Here is a 15,000-nt window from a genome sequence, read left to right on the forward strand (position 1 = left end):
GCTGGTTCCCTCCAAAGTTTCCCTCAGGATAGCTGGAGCTCCTCGCAGTTTTATCAGGTAAAGCGAATGATTAGAGGCATCGGGGTGAAACACCCTCGACCTATTCTCAAACTTTATATAGGTAAGCGGCCGGGGTTGCTCTGTTGAACCCCGGCGTGGAATGCGAGCTCCAAGTGGGCCATTTTTGGTAAGCAGAACTGGCAATGCGGGATGAACCGAAAGCCGGGTTACGGTGCCGAACTGCACGCTAACCTAGATCCCACAAAGGGTGTTGATTGATTAAGACAGCAGGACGATGGTCATGGAAGTCCAAATCCGCTAAGGAGTGTGTAACAACTCACCTGCCGAATCAACTAGCCCCGAAAATGAATGGCGCTGAAGCGCGCGACCTATACCCGGCCATCAGGGCGAGTGCGAGGCCCCGATGAGTAGGAGGGCGTGGGGGTCGTGGCGCAGCTCCGGGCACGAGCCCGAGTGAAATGGCCCCCAGTGCAAATCTTGGTGGTAGTAGCAAATATTCAAATGAGAACTTTGAAGACCGAAGTGGAGAAAGGTTCCATGTGAACAACAATTGGACATGGGTTAGTCGATCCTAAGAGATGGGGCAGTCCTGTGTCAAGGGCGCAATGCACACCACTCATCGAAAGGGAATCGGGTTAATATTCCCGAACCGGAACGTGGCGGTGGACAACAACGTGACCGAATCCGGAGACGCCGGCAGGGGCCCCGGGAAGAGTTTTGGTGGTGCGGTCATACCAGCGCTAATACACCGGATCCCATCAGAACTCCGCAGTTAAGTGCGCTTGGGCCAGAATAGTACTGGGATGGGTGACCTCCCAGGAAGTCCTAGTGCTGCACCCTTTTGCATGCTTGTTTCGAGACCGTGGCATGGAAATCCCCTCGGATCACGTCTTGACTCTCCAACGCTGACATCGTGGTAGGAAACCCCCTTGCCTTGCCATGACGTGGCGCCTCCTCTCCTCATCGCGATTGTCTTTGCGTATGTCGTGCCTGGTCCCTCCCTCTGCCTCGCTTTCACGTGATACCGCCTCCTCACGATGCGAGGTTTTTTGGGAGCGGAGGGTGTGCCATGTTGTGGGGGGTTTTGGTGGAGCGGGGTTTTCCGATGAGGAAGGGCGTGCCATGTTGCGCGGGCGGGTTGTTGGAGCGGGGATTTCTGAGGAGGGAGGGTGTGCCATGTCGCGGGGGGTTGGATGGTGCCATGTCGTGGGGGGGGTTTTTTGAGGAGGTCCATCGGGGGGTTGGTGGTTCCATGTCGTGGGAGGGGGTTGTGTGTAGTGGGGTGTGTGTGCCGTGTCATTGCGGAGCGGGATTTCTGAGGAGGGAGGGTGTGCCATGTCGTGGGGGGGTGAGGTGACGTGCCGTGGGTCGAGCGGGGTTTTTTGAGGTGGGGTGCGCGGGGGATGCGCCGCATCGTGGGGGGGTGCGGTGGGGTGGAGGGGTGTGCTGTGTCGTGGGGGAGTGATGCGGGGTGGGGTGGGTGTAGCGGGGTTTTTGGAGGGGGGGTGCGGTGGGGTGTGCCGTGTTGTGGGGGGGAGGGGGGTGACGCGGGGTGGGGTGGGTCGAGCGGGGTTTTTGGAGGCGTGGTGGGGTCGTGTGGATGGAGCGAGGTTTTCGAGGTGGGGTGCGAGGGTGCGTCATGGGGGTGCGGTGGGGTGTGGGGTTGACGCGGGGTGGGGTGGGTCGAGCGGGGTTTTCGGAGGCGTGGTGGGGTGGTATGGAGGGAGCGGGGTTTTCCGAGGTGGGGTGCGGGGGGGCGTTGTGGGGGGTGCGGTGGGGTGGGGGGTGTGCCGTGTCGTGGGGCGGTGGCATGTGGCACGGTGGGTCGAGCGGGGTTTTTGGAGGTGGGGTGCGGGGGGGGTATTCACCGCGTCGTGGGGAGGTGCGGTGGGGTGTGGGGGGCGTGCCGTGGCGTGGGGGGGCTGACGCGAGGTGGGATGGGTCGAGCGGGGTTTTCGGAGGCGTGGTGGGGTGGTGTGGAGGGAGCGGGGTTTTTCGAGGTGGGGTGTGGGGGGGCGTCGTGGGGGGGTGCACGGGGTGTGCCATGTCGTGGGGGGGTGACGCGGGGTGGGGTGGGTCGAGCGGGGTTTTCGGAGGTGTGGTGGGGTGGTGTGGAGGGAGCGGGGTTTTTCGAGGTGGGGTGCAGGGGGCGTCGTGGGCGGTGGGTGGGTGTGCCTTGTCATGGGGGGTGACGCGGGGTGAGGTGGGTGGAGCGGGGTTTTTCGAGGTGGGGTGGAGGGGGGGGATGCGCCGCATCGTGGGGGGGTGCGGTTGGGTGTGGGGGTTGTGCCGCGTCGTGGGGGCGCTGACGCGAGGTCGGGTGCGTCGAGCGGGGATTTCGCAGGCGTGGTTGGGTGGTGTGGAGGGAGCGGGGTTTTTTGAGGTGGGATGCGGGGGGGCATTGTGGGGGGGTGCGGTGGGGTGGAGGGGTGTGCCGTGTCATAGCGGGGTGACGCGGGGTGGGGTGGGTCGAGCGGGGTTTTTGTAGGCGTGGTGGGGTGGTGTGGATGAAGCGGGGTTTTTCGAGGTGGGGTCGGAGGAGGGGGGGACGCACCGCGTCGTGGGGCATGGGGGGGTGTGCCGTGTCGTGGGGGGGTGACGCGGGGTGGGGTGGGTCGAGAGGGGTTTCGGGAGGCGTCGTGGGGTGGTGTGGATGGAGCGGGGTTTTTCGAGGTGGGGTGCGGGGGGGCGTCGTGGGGGGTGCGGTGGGGTGGGGGGGGTGTGCCGTGTCGTGGGGGAGGGGGGCTGACGTGGGGTGGGGTGGGTCGAGTGGAGTTTTCGGAGGCGTGGTGGGGTGGTGTGGAGGGAGCGGGGTTTTCCGAGGTGGGGTGCGGGGGGGCGTCATGGGGGGGTGCAGTGGGGTGGGGGGGTGTGCCGTGTTGTGGGGGGGTAACGCGGGGCACGGTGGGTCGAGCGGGGTTTTTGGAGGCATGGTGGGGTGGTGTGGATGAAGCGGGGTTTTTCGAGGTGGGGTGGGGGGGGCGCCGCGTCGTGGGGGGTGCGGTGGGGTGGGGGGTGTGCCGTGTCGTGGGGTGTGACGCGGGGTGTCACGACGCCCCCTCCCCCCACCATGCCACAAAACGATGCGATGCGCCCCCTCCCCAACATAACATGACAACCCCCTCGCCCCCATGACATCCCCCCTACCCCCCATGACATGACACGATGCAACGCGCCCCCATGACATCCCCCCCACCCACCATGACACGACACGATGCGACGCGACGTGCCCCCCATGACACGACACGACGCGATGCGCCCCTCCCCCCATGTTATCCTCCCCGCCCTATGACATGACACGACGCCCCCTCAACACACACAACCCCATGTCGCGACGAGCCGCCCCCTCCCCCTCCCCCCCATGACATCCCCACCCCACCCCCCTCCCCATGACATGACACGACGCGACGCGCCCCCCCATGACATCCCACCCCACCTCCCATGACATGTCATGACACGAAGCGCCCCCCCATGACATCCCCCTCCCCCCACCTCATGACATGACACCACACCATGTCGCGACGCGCCCCCCTTCTCCCCTCAACACACACCACACCATGTCGTGATGCCCCCCCCCCCAATGACATCCCTCCCATGACATGACACGCCCTCCCCCCCACCTCCAAAATTCGGCCCCCCCCCCCCTTCCCCCCCCCCTCAACACACACCACAACATGTCGCGACCCCCCCATGACATGACACGCCCTCCCCCCCACCTCCAAAATTCGGCCCCCCCCTTCTCCCCTCAACACACACCACAACATGTCGCGACGCCCACCCCATGACACGACACGACGCGACGCCCCCCCCAACACACACCACACCATGTCGCGATGCGCCCTGCCCCCCACCTCCAAAATTCGGCCCCCCCCTTCCCCCCTCAACACACACCATACCATGTCGCGACGTGCCACCCTCCCCCCCCCCACCATGACATCCCCACCCAACCCCCCCACCCATGACACGACACGACGCAACGCGCCCCCCTCCCCCCCGCATGACATCCCCCTCCACCCCCCATGACACGACGCGACGCGACGCACCGCCCCCCCCATGACATCCCTCCCCTCCCCGCCCCCCCATGACATGACACAATGCGACGTGCCCCCCTTCCCTTAACACACTTACCCACCCACCATGACGCCCCCCCTAACACACACCACACCATGTCGCGATGCGCCCTCCCCCCCACCTCCAAAATTCGGCCCCCCCTTCCCCCTCGACACACACCACACCATGTCGCGACACCCCCCCCCCCCCCCCCGCCCCATGACATGACATGATGCGCTGCCCCCCCCTCTTCCCCCCCCATGACATCCCCACCCCCCCCCCCATCACCATGTCACGACGCGCCCCCTCCAAAATTCGGCCCCTCCTCCTTCCCCCCTCAACACACACCACACCATGTCGCGACGTGCCGCCCCCCTCCCCATGACATCCCCACCCCACCCCCCCACCCATGACACAACACCATGTGACGCGCCCCCCCTCCCCCTTCCCCCCTCAACACACACCACACCATGTCGCGACGTGCCACTCCCCTTCCCCATGACATCCCCACCCCAACCCCCCCACCCATGACACGACACGATGCGACGCGCCCCCCCATGACATCCCCTCCACCCCCCATGACACGACACGTCGCGACGTGCCCCCCTCCCCATGACATCCCCCCCCCCAATGGCATCCCCCCCTCCCCGCCCCCCCATGACATGACACAATGCGACGTGCCCCCCTCCCCCAACCCCCCACCTCCCCCTAACCCCCCCATGACATCCCCGCACCCCCCCACCTCCCCCCCCCCATGACATCCCCCCCCCAAAAAATCGCCCCCACCACCTCCCCCCCCCATGACCATGTCACGACGCGCCCCCCTCGAAAATTTGGCCCCTTCCCCTTCCCCCCTCAACACACACCACACCATGTTGCGATGTGCCGCCCCCCCTCCCCATGACATCCCCAACCCACCCCCCCACCCATGACACGACACGATGCGATGCACCCCCCCCTTCCCCCCTCAACACACACCACACCATGTCGCGACGTGCCGCCCCCCCCTTCCCCATGACATCCCCACCCCCCACCCATGACACGACACGACGCGACGCCCCCCCCCCCCCCCCCCCCCCCCCCCCGACATCCCCCCCCCCACCCCCCATGACACGACACAACGCGACCCCCCCCTGACATCCCCCCCCACCCCCCATGACACGACACGACGCGACCCCTCCCCCCCCATGACATCCCCCCCTTCAATGGCATCCCCCCCTCCCCGCCCCCCCATGACATGACACGACGCGACGTGCCCCCCTCCCCTTAACACACACATACCCACCCACCATGACGCCCCGCCCAACACACACCACACCATGTCACGACATCCCCCCCGCCCCATGATAGACACGACGCGACGTGCTCCCCTCCCCTTAACACACACACCCACCCACCATGATGCCCCCTCAAAAAGTGCACCCCTCCCTCCCCCCCCCTCAACACACACCACACCACACCACCCATCCCCCCCTCCAAAATTCAGCTCCCCCGCCCCCCCCAACTCCCCCCCCCATGACATCCCCCCTCCCAAAAAATCGCCCCCCCCACCTCCCCCCCCCATGACATCCCCACCCCCCCCCATGACCATGTCACTATGCGCCCCCCCTCCAAAATTCGGCCCCTCCCCCTTCCCCCCTCAACACACACCACACCATGTCACGACGTGCCGCCCCCCTCCCCATGACATCCCCACCCCACCCCCCCACCCATGACACGACACGACGTGACGCGCCCCCCCTCCCCCTTCCCCCCTCAACACACACCACACCATGTCGCGATGTGCCGCCCCCCCTTCCCCATGACATCCCCACCCCGCCCACCCATGACACGACATGACGCGACACGCCCCCCCATGACATCCCCCCCACCCCCCATGACACGACACGACGCGACGCGCCCCCCCCATGACATCCCCCCCTCCAATGGCATCCCCCCCCTCCCCGCCCCCCCATGACATGACACGACGCGACGTGCCCCCCTCCCCTTAACACACACACCCATCCACCATGACGCCCCCCCAATACACACCACACCATGTCACGACGCGCCCCCCACGGCCATGTCACGACGCGCCCCATGACATCCCCGCCCCCCCCACGACCATGTCACGACGCGCCCCCCCTCCAAAATTCGGCCCCTCCCCCTTCCCCCCTCAAAAACACACCACACCATGTCGTGACGTGCCCCCCCCTCCCCATGACATCCCACCCCACCCACCCCCACCCATGACACGACATGACGCGAGGCGCCCCCCCATGACACGACACGACGCGACGCGCCCCCCCTCCCCCTTCCCCCCTCAACACACACCACACCATGTTGCGACGTGCCGCCCCCCCCTTGCCCATGACATCCCCACCCGACCCCCCCCCCCCCACCCATGACACGACACGACGCAACGCGGCCCCCCCATGACATCCCCCCCACCCCCATGACACGACGCGATGCGCGTCCCCCCCTCCCCGCCCCCCCCCCCCCCCCCCCCCCCCCCATGACATCCCCCCCACACCCCATGACGCGACATTCCCCCCCTCCCCATAACATCCCCCCCTCAATGGCATGCCCCCCCTCCCCGCCCCCACATGACATGACACGACACGATGTGCCCCCCTCCCCTTAACACATACACCCACCCACCATGAAGTCCCCCCCCGACACACACCACACCATGTCGCGATCCCCCCCGCCCCATGACAGACACGACGCGACGTGCTCCCCTCCCCTGAACACACACACCCATCCACCATGACGCCCGCTCAAAAATTCCGCCCCCCCTCCCCCCCTCCAAAATTCAGCCCCCCCGCCCTCAACACACACCACACCACACCACCCCTCCCCCGCCCCCCAAAAAATCACCCCCCCCCCCCCCCCCCCCAAAAAAAATCGCCCCCCCCCTTCTCCCCCACCCCCTCAACACACACCCCCTCAAAAAATCGGCCCCCTCTCCAAAATTCGGCTCCCCCTCCAAAATTCGGCCCCCCCCCTTCAAAAAATCGCCCCCCCTCCCCCCCCTCAAAAAATCGCCCACCCTCCCCCCCTCCTTCTCCCCCCCCCCCAAAAAATCGCCCCCCCCTTCAAAAAATCGGCCCCCCCTGACAAAATCGCCCCCTTGTCGCGGTCCCTGGGCTTACGATGAAGTGGAGATCTTGTATCTTGGCCGCTGCTGGATTGACATGGATTCAAACTAAGAGGCTACCTCTCGGTCCCGTTCGGTCCCATTGGTCCCTATCGGTCCCGTGTGTCCCACTCGGAGAGACAACCCGTTGGTGGCGGGTTAAGCTGCTATAAGCAGCAAATTCACCAGTGCTCTTAGCAATCACATGGCGGATGGTCCGTTGAGCCTAACTTTCACCCGCTGACTTATGGCCCGATGGCATAAGGAAGTTGAGAATTTTTAGACTTGTCTGAGACTCAAGAATGACGAAATTCTCCAAACGCTTACAAGGTGAGCAAATTCGGATTTAAGTGGTGAAGTGGACTCATCGGATTCTAGAGGCGAACGGGGAGATGTTGGAGGCTCTCTCAATAACCTCTGTCCCTCGGCCCCACCTATGAGCCGACACTCATGATGAGTATGGCAAACCCTGTGCGGGTACCCGTCGGGGTATGAGGCTTTTTATCGGGTGAGGATTAGGGTTAGCCTCTTCCAAGTCCCGGATACTCTGGGTCCTCCATTTAGGGCGCCAGGTACCTATCCCAACCGAGCTAGCTCGGTCCTCCCGGTGCTTTCACTAGAAGGAGGCGGTACTAAGCGGGCTTGCCTAACGAAACCGTGGGCTTAAGGGTTTGGCCTTGTGAAAGCTGGGTAATAGGTAGGTTCGTCCTTCTATTGCATCCCGACTCGCAAAACAAAACAAAACAATCTTCAACGAGGAATTCCTAGTAAGCGCAAGTCATCAGCTCACGTTGACTACGTCCCTGCCCTTTGTACACACCGCCCGTCGCTCCTACCGATTGAATGGTCCGGTGAAGTTTTCGGATTGTGGCGACGCTGGTGGTTCGCCACTGGTGACGTTGTGAGAAGTTCATTAAGCCTTATCATTTAGAGGAAGGAGAAGTCGTAACAAGGTTTCCGTAGGTGAAGCTGCGGAAGGATCATTGACACACATCCGTTAGAACAATGCAAACCCTGGAATGTCCGTGAGGGATCGCGCTCGGAGGCGCGGTGAGCATCCTCTCTCCCCTTGTCGGAGTCGGGCGACAGTGGGGGAGGCTATGCACGGGGTCGTCCCGCAGCCGTGCGGGTGGAGGAGGAAGGAGGGACGCCTTCGACCTCTCTCCCTTGCTCGGGGCGACTCTCAGCAACGGATATCTTGGCTCTTGCAACGACTCTCAGCAATGGATATCTTGGCTCTTGCAACGATGAAGAACGCAGCGAAATGCGATACGTAGTGTGAATTGCAGAATTCTGCGAATCATCGAGTCTTTGAACGCAACTTGCGCCCGCGGCTCGTCCAAGGGCATGCCTGCTTGAGCGTCCCTAACTCCCCCACACCCTCTCCCCTTCTTCGGGGGAGAGGGTGGAATTGGTCGTCCGCGCATCCGACGTGATGCCGCGGTTGGCTGAAATGTACCGGCAGCACCGTGCGGTGACGTTGCTCCGCAAGGGTGGTTCGTCTCCTCGTCGAGGTGGCGGCTGTTTGCGGGTGCCTCTTCCCGGGTGCACGTGTTGGATCGGGCTCTTTGGAGCTGGGGCTTGCCCTCGACGACCCGAAACGCAACTCGGACCTCAAATCAGGCAAGGCTATCCGCTGAGTTTAAGCATATCACTAAGCGGAGGAAAAGAAACTAACCAGGATTTCCCTAGTAGCTGCGAGCGAACCGGAAAGAGCCCAGCTTGGAAATCGCACGGCTTTGCCTTGCGAATTGTAGTCTGGAGAGGCGTCCTCTGCGGCAGACCGAGCCCAAGTCCCCCTGGAAAGGGTCGTCAGAGAGGGTGAGAGCCCCGTCGAGCCCGGACCCTGTCGCTCCACGAGGCACCGTCGACGAGTGGGGCTGTTTGGGAATGCAGCCCTAAGTGGGTGGTAAACTCCATCCAAGGCTAAATATGGGCAAGAGACCGATAGCGAATAAGTACCGCGAGGGAAAGATGAAAAGGACTTTGAAAAGAGAGTTAAAAAGTGCTTGAAATTGCTGGGAGGGAAGCGAATGGAGGCCGCGGGTGCGCCCCGGTCGGATGCAAAACGGTGCGAATTGGTCCGCCGCTCGACGCGGGGCATTGGTCAGCGAGGGCTAGTGCGGCGGGACAAGAGCGGGCTTTAGATGGCTCGCCGATGCGGTCGCATCGGCCGAGGAATGAAGCGTGCGCCACTTGTGGCGGGCTCTGCACCTGCACACTCGGGACGCTGGCGCTCTGGGCTTTCCATTCGACCCGTCTTGAAACACGGACCAAGGAGTCTAACATGTACGCGAGCCGGTGGGTGGCAAACCCACGGAGGCGCAAGGAACCTGACAGGTGGGATCCCCTTCACGGGGTGCACCATCGACCGACCATGATCTTCTGTGAAAGGTTTGAGTGGGAGCGTACCTGCTGGGACCTGAAAGATGGTGAACTATGCCTGAGCATGGCGAAGCCAGAGGAAACTCTGGTGTGTCAAGATTGTGGGAGAGAAGGAAGGAGTCTCGCTTGAAGCTTTCTTGCTTGCACAATGGGGGAAGACACACAAGGGTGGAGACTGAAAACAGTTTTCCTCTTCTTAGTTGTGTAAGCCAAAAGAACTCAAGTACAAAGAAATAGAAGAACCCTATATATGGGTCTCAAACCAAACTCAACTAACTAAGGTGGCATACTAATTGAGCCATGAACTAGAATAGATAAGGATAGGTATCATGTAGCTATTATTCATGGGCGGTGTACCAACCGCATCTGCAACTGACACGTCGGTGACATAAATGCACAACGGTCACCCTGGCGTATCACGAGTGCAGCTCGATATCTCAACACTCCCCCTCGAGCTCAATCCCAATTCCTGCACACCAAACAGGTCTCTGAACTTGAGCAGCTTCTCTGCGCCCAATGCCTTCCTGAATATGTCAGCTACCTGATCCTCTGTGCTGACATAAACTAGATCAATAAGACCTAGTAAAACCCTCTCTCGCACATAGTGATAATGCACCTCAATGTGCTTTGTTCTAGCATGATAGACTGGGTTATTTGCCAAGTGTATACTACTCATGTTGTCACAATAAATGACAACTGGTCCATCTGTAGACTGATGCATATCATAAAGTAGCTTATGCAACCAAGCTACCTCACATGCAGCCATTGCTGCACCCCTGTACTCAGCCTCTGTGCTCGACAAGGCAACTGTAGGCTGTTTCTTGCTGCTCCAAGTGACTGCAGCACTCCCAAAAGAGAATACATATCCACTGGTAGATCGTCTACCAGAAATACTACCGGCCCAATCAGCATCAGTGTATCCATGCAACTGTATCTGAACCCCAGTCTCATAAAATAGTCCATACTGCAATGTGGACTTCACGTACCTGAGTATGCGTCTAGCCGCATCCAAATGTGGTTTCCTTGGAGCCTGCATAAACTGACTTACCAATCCAACAGCATAGCTCAAATCTGACCTGGTAATAGTCATATAAATCAAGCTTCCTACTATGCGTCTGTACATAGTAGGGTCTTCTAGAAGCTCACCTGCATCTGCGCTCAGCTTCACATTCTGCTCCAAAGGAACTGAAATAGGCTTACAGCCTGTCATCCCATATTTGGACAGCATGTCCAATCCATACTGCCTCTGCAAGAGCTGTATCCCACTTGGTGATCTAATCACCTCAATGCCCAAGAAATAACGCAGCTCTCCCAAATCCTTCATCTCAAACTTCTGCTTCAACAGCATTCTCACATGAAGGATATCTTCATCACTGTCACCTGTCATAATCAAATCATCAACATAAATGACAAGTAGCATAATACCTTTCTCTGTTTTTCTCACATAAAGTGAGAAATCTGCCTTGGAAATCTGAAAGCCAATAGTGACAAGATACTGTCCTATCTTGTCAGACCATGCTCTAGGTGCTTGCTTCAATCCATACAAAGCTTTCTTCAACCTGCAAACAAACTCAGGATGAACAGCATGCACATAACCTGGTGGCTGCTCCATATAGACCTCTTCTTGCAAATCACCATGCAAGAAGGCATTCTTTACATCCATCTGATGTAAAGACCATCCCTTTGACGCAGGCATAGCAATGACTACTCTTACGGTTGCCATCCTTGCAACCGGACTGAATGTTTCTTCATAGTCAATGCCATATGTTTATGCATACCCCTTGATTACTAATCTTGCCTTGTATCTGTTCACAGAACCATCTGCATTGTGCTTCACCTTATAAACCCACTTACAGCCAATTGCATTCTTACCTTTAGGCAAAGGTACTAACATCCATGTAGCATTTTCTTCCAAGGCATCCATTTTTTCATCCATGGCTTTCTCCCATTTTTCTTTTCCCATGGCTTGCTCAAAAGATGTGGGTTCTGGTTCCTGTATCACTTTGACCATATATGCATAGTGAATGGCTGTAAATCCATCATATTTCAGTTTATCCACAGGATACCTAGCTCTCGTAGACCTGCGCAAAGTAGGTTCACTCCCAGGTGCTCTCAAAACATCCCTGGTCTTCCTTACTCCAGGTGTAACAATAGAAGGAATACCCAACTCATCATCAATGCTCTGTTCTGAGCCACTGGATTCACCATCCACATAAGAGTGACCTGCATTCACATCAAACATGGGTTGATCAACCTTCTCTTTTCCTTTTCGTGATACCTGCATACCACTATCTGCATTGCTTTGAGAAGATTCTCCTGATCTCAATCTGCCTGTCCATGGCGAAGAATGTGAACCACTGCTAGAGGACGCTCCAGGTCCACTAATATTTTGTGACTGCTGCTGTGAATTCTGTGTAGCATTACCATTTTGTGCATCTTCATCATCAATCACATTTATTGGTTTATACCAGCTACTCATCTTATCAAAAACAACATCTCTGCTCACTGTAAACTTACGAGTAGAAGGGTTATAGCATCTATACCCTTTTTGCTGCAGAGAGTAACCAATAAAGATGCACTTCTCAGCTTTTGGATTCAACTTGGATCTCAACTCATCTGGCACATGTACATAGGCAATGCAACCAAAAATTTTCAAATGAGAAATATCTGGTTTCCTACCAGTATACCTCTCCTCTGGAGTCATTCCATGTATTGCTGCAGTGGGAGTCCTGTTCATTATGTAGACTGCTGTAGCAACTGCTTCAGCCCAATAAAAATCTGGCAAGTCTTTTTCATTGAGCATGGCACGAGATACCTCTCCAATATGCCTGTTTTTCCTTTCTACAATTCCATTTTGTTGTGGGGTATGACTGCATGAATATTGCTGCTTTATGCCATGCTCCTGCAAGAACTTTGCAAACTCATTTGAGAGGTACTCTCCCCCTCCATCTGACCTTAGGCATTTTATTTGCAGACCTGTTTCTTTTTCAGCCATAGCTTTCAGAGTTTTGAAATACCCAAAAACTTCACTTTTCTTTTTCATAAAATACACCCAAACTTTTCTGCTATAGTCATCAATAAAAGTGACAAAATAATGACAGCCTCCAAGAGATGCAGCTTTAGTAGTCCACACATCAGAGTGGATTAATTCCAATGGCTTCTCACTCTCTTGAACATGTCTAGGAAATGGTTTCCTTGCCTGTTTTCCAAACTGACAGGCTTCACATACCTTATGCATTTCTGCAACCTTGAATTTCGGCAAACCTGCAACAATATTTTGGGCCTGCATTGATTTAAGTCGCTGTACATTAATATGACCAATGCGTTTATGCCAGATATCAATATCTGCAACTACACCGGTCCCATGTGCAAACATTGCTGCACTCAATTCAGACATGTCTGCATCCAACGTAAACATTCTGCCCTTCTTCTTTCCTTTTGCTATCAAGCCACCTTTATTTTTCATATCCTCAACAAAGCATCCTTGAGGATTAAATCTGACCTGCAAGCCCTGTTCAACCATTTGACCAACAGAAACCAGATTCTTGGTGATATTTGGGACATGAAATACATCGGTCAGGTATTTCTTTTTCCCATCCTGCATAGACAAGGGAATTTTTCCAATCTGCACAATAGGATGTGCAGTGTCATCACCAGTCTCCACAAATCCTGGTTTTTCCATTTTCCTTGCATCCTCCATCCATTCTGCATGACCTGTCATGTGGTTTGATGCACCTGAGTCAACATACCATACATCATTGCTTTCTTTTGCACTTGTCACAGAATTTTTCATGTGCTGCACCATAAACAAATGCTCATTTGTGTCATCACCCTGTCTACTAGAAGATGCATAGTTCCCTTGTTGCAGTTTTCCATTCATGATGTTATTCTGCTTTTTATAGCAGTCTTTAGCCATATGACCCATTTTACCACAGTAGTAGCATTCAACATTACTGTTTGCATTTTGACCTCTTTGCCATCCACCACGACCTCTTTGGCTCCCCCTGCCTCTAGAGTTACCACGTCCTCCTCCATAGGACTGGTTTTCTTGAGTTTGCTACATATTCTGATTTCTGCCACGGCCTCCAAATCGGCCTCCTCTACCTCTGCCTCTACCTCTTCCAGCATTTGAGTAGAAGACAGCTTCTTTTGAAGTTCCTCATGATGAAGATGCACCACCATTTCTCTGCTCCTCAGAAATTAGAAGAGCAATCAACTCCTCACAATCAGGAAATCTTTCACGAACTGAAATGGATGTCCGAAACTGTGCATAATCCTTTCCTAGACCATTCAAGGTCATAGAAACTAAATCATCATCTTCCACTGGCGACCCAATGGAAGCAAGTGCATCTGCAATCTTCTTCACCTTCATGTGGTAGTCATTGATGCTCATACTTTCTCTTTGCACATTATGCAACTCTTGCTTGAGCTGCATTTTCCTGGCTTGCGTATTTGTGCTATACATTTTTGACAAAGTATCCGATGCCTCCTTTGGCGTACTTGCATCCTGAATATGCACAATCATAGAGTCTGAAATGCTGATAGACAGCCAATACATAACTTTCCTGGCTCTCTCATGCCATGCTTTAAATGCCTGCATTTGCTGTTGATTGGGAACATCAGGAAGAACTGGTTCTTCTTCATTTCCTGCAACAAATTCCCAATATCCTTTTCCCATAAGGAAATTTGTCATTCTAAACTTCCATGCTTGGAAGTTGTTCTTGCCAAGCTTTTCAGTGACAATCTGTGAAAGAGAATCAGATGCCATTACAGAACACTGCAAAAAATTCTGTCACTGCAAAAAACATAGCTTCACCCTCACAAGGGAAAATCTGCAAAACTGGCGAAAGTGGTATTTGACCACACAGTCACTTCCTAGTGACGATTTTGCATCAACAGGCAACAGGGATGATTCTGTAACTCCCAATGTCTATGCGCACAAGCATACGATGCAATTTCTACAGTAACTTTTCACCGACCTGTAGAACAGTGGCTGCACAGCATAAAACTGAGCCTTTTCCTGAGTGCGTGTAGAAAACTTCCGTCTGCAAAACAGGCCCCGAAATGGCCTCAAATAAAAAAAACAGGCCGTCTTGCTTCACCGCGAAGGGCGTCTCAACCTGAGACAATGCACTCCTGCAATTTCCGGCTGTGCTACCTGTAGAGATCTGCTCCCAAAACAGAAAATGAAAGCAACACTGCTCCTCTTACCAGAGCACCGCGAGCTTGGCTTGCTTTCTTGAGCTCCTTACCACGAACAAGGCTCTAATACCATGTCAAGATTGTGGGAGAGAAGGAAGGAGTCTCGCTTGAAGCTTTCTTGCTTGCACAATGGGGGAAGACACACAAGGGTGGAGGCTGAAAACAGTTTTCCTCTTCTTAGTTGTGTAAGCCAAAAGAACTCAAGTACAAAGAAATAGAAGAAC

General features: G+C 56.4%; 2 non-coding genes and 2 pseudogenes across 2 annotated transcripts; all 4 read left to right on the forward strand.

The window, feature by feature from the left end:
- The window catches only part of LOC148012853 (25S ribosomal RNA), a pseudogene marked incomplete at both ends in the record, with an annotated part of 786 nt that extends 283 nt beyond the window's left edge, over window positions 1-503 (forward strand).
- Window positions 504-742: 239 nt separating this feature from the next.
- LOC148012854 (5S ribosomal RNA) lies at window positions 743-861 on the forward strand. The gene has a single exon (XR_015689246.1). It is a non-coding gene; the product is annotated as a 5S ribosomal RNA (ribosomal RNA).
- A 7,540-nt stretch (window positions 862-8,401) lies between these two features.
- On the forward strand, window positions 8,402-8,554 carry LOC148012855 (5.8S ribosomal RNA). The gene has a single exon (XR_015689190.1). It is a non-coding gene; the product is annotated as a 5.8S ribosomal RNA (ribosomal RNA).
- Window positions 8,555-8,798: 244 nt separating this feature from the next.
- Window positions 8,799-15,000, forward strand: part of LOC148012856 (25S ribosomal RNA) — a 9,719-nt pseudogene continuing 3,517 nt past the window's right edge.

Source organism: Lygodium microphyllum, chromosome 27 (genome assembly GCF_053477565.2).
Source record: "Lygodium microphyllum isolate KBCC chromosome 27, Lygodium_microphyllum_v1.1.10, whole genome shotgun sequence".
Lineage (NCBI taxonomy): Eukaryota > Viridiplantae > Streptophyta > Polypodiopsida > Schizaeales > Lygodiaceae > Lygodium > Lygodium microphyllum.